This window comes from Cervus canadensis, chromosome 23, assembly GCF_019320065.1.
Source record: "Cervus canadensis isolate Bull #8, Minnesota chromosome 23, ASM1932006v1, whole genome shotgun sequence".
NCBI classification, from domain to species: Eukaryota; Metazoa; Chordata; class Mammalia; order Artiodactyla; family Cervidae; genus Cervus; species Cervus canadensis.
This window is the reverse complement of record NC_057408.1, coordinates 2,485,832-2,487,125: the sequence shown is the minus strand read 5'-3', so window position 1 is coordinate 2,487,125 and position 1,294 is coordinate 2,485,832. Positions and strand designations below refer to the sequence as shown.

Here is a 1,294-nt window from a genome sequence, read left to right as displayed (position 1 = left end):
GAATGCAGAGTTCCAAGGAATAGCAAGGAGAGATAAGAAAGCTGATCCTCAGCGATCAGTGCAAAGAAACAGAAGAAAACAACAGAATGGGAAAGACTAGAGATCTCTTCAAGAAAACTAGAAAGAAAAAAAAGAGAGAGAGAAAATAAAAGGGAAAAAATGGGAAAGACTAGAGATCTCTTCAAGAAAACTAGAAAAGAAAAAAGAGAGAGAGAGAAAAAAAAGAAAACAAAAAAAGAAAACTAGAGATACCAAGGGAACATTTCTTGCGAAGATGGTCTCAGTAAAGGACAGAAATATTTTGGACTTAACAGAAGCAGAAGATATTAAGAAGAGGTGGCAAGAATATACAGAAGAACTGTACAAAAAAGATCTTAATGACCCAGATAATCACGATGGTTGATCACTCACCTAGAGCCAGACATCCTGGAAGTCAAGTGGTCCTTAGGAAGCATCACTGCAGACAAATCTAGTGGAGGTGATGATGCTCGCTTCGGCAGCACATATACTAAAACTGGAACAATACAGAGAAGATTAGCATGGCCCCTGTGCAAGGATGACACACAAATTAGTGGAGGTGATGGAATTACAGTTGAGCTATTTCAAATCCTGAAAGATGATGCTGAGAAAGTGCTGCACTCAATATGCCAGCAAATTTGGAAAACAGCAGTGGCCACAGGACTGGAAAAGGTCAGTTTTCATTCCAATCCCAAAGAAAGGCAATGCCAAAGAATGCTCAAACTACAGCACAATTGCACTCATCTCACATGCTAGCAAAGTAATGCTCAAAATTCTCCAAGCCAGGCTTCAACAGTATGTGAACTGTGAACTTCCAGTTGTTCAAGCTTGTTTTAGAAAAGGCAGAGGAACCAGAGATCAAATTGCCAACATCCAATGGATTATCAAAAAAGCAAGAAAGTTCCAGAAAAACAACTATTTCTGCTTTATTGGCTATGCCAAAGCCTCTGACTGTGTGGATCACAGTAAACTGTGGAAAATTCTGAAAGAGATGTGAATACCAGACCACCTGATCTGCCTCTTGAGAAACCTGTATGCAGCTCAGGAAACAACAGTTAGAACTGGACATGGAACAACAGACTGGTTCCAAATTGGGAAAGGAGTACGTCAAGGCTGTATATGGTCACCCTGCTTATTTAACTTATATTCAGAGTACATCATGAGAAACGCTGGGCTGGATGAAGCACAAGCCGGAATCAAGATTGCCAGCAGAAATATCAATAACCTCAGATATGCAGATGACACCACCCTTATGGCAGAAAGTGAAAAACTAAAG

General features: G+C 40.1%; 1 non-coding gene across 1 annotated transcript; it reads left to right on the top strand.

Moving 5' to 3' along the window:
• Positions 1 to 484: 484 nt before the first annotated feature.
• Positions 485 to 591, top strand: LOC122425960. The gene has a single exon (XR_006265101.1). It is a non-coding gene; the product is annotated as a U6 spliceosomal RNA (small nuclear RNA).
• Positions 592 to 1,294: the final 703 nt, after the last annotated feature.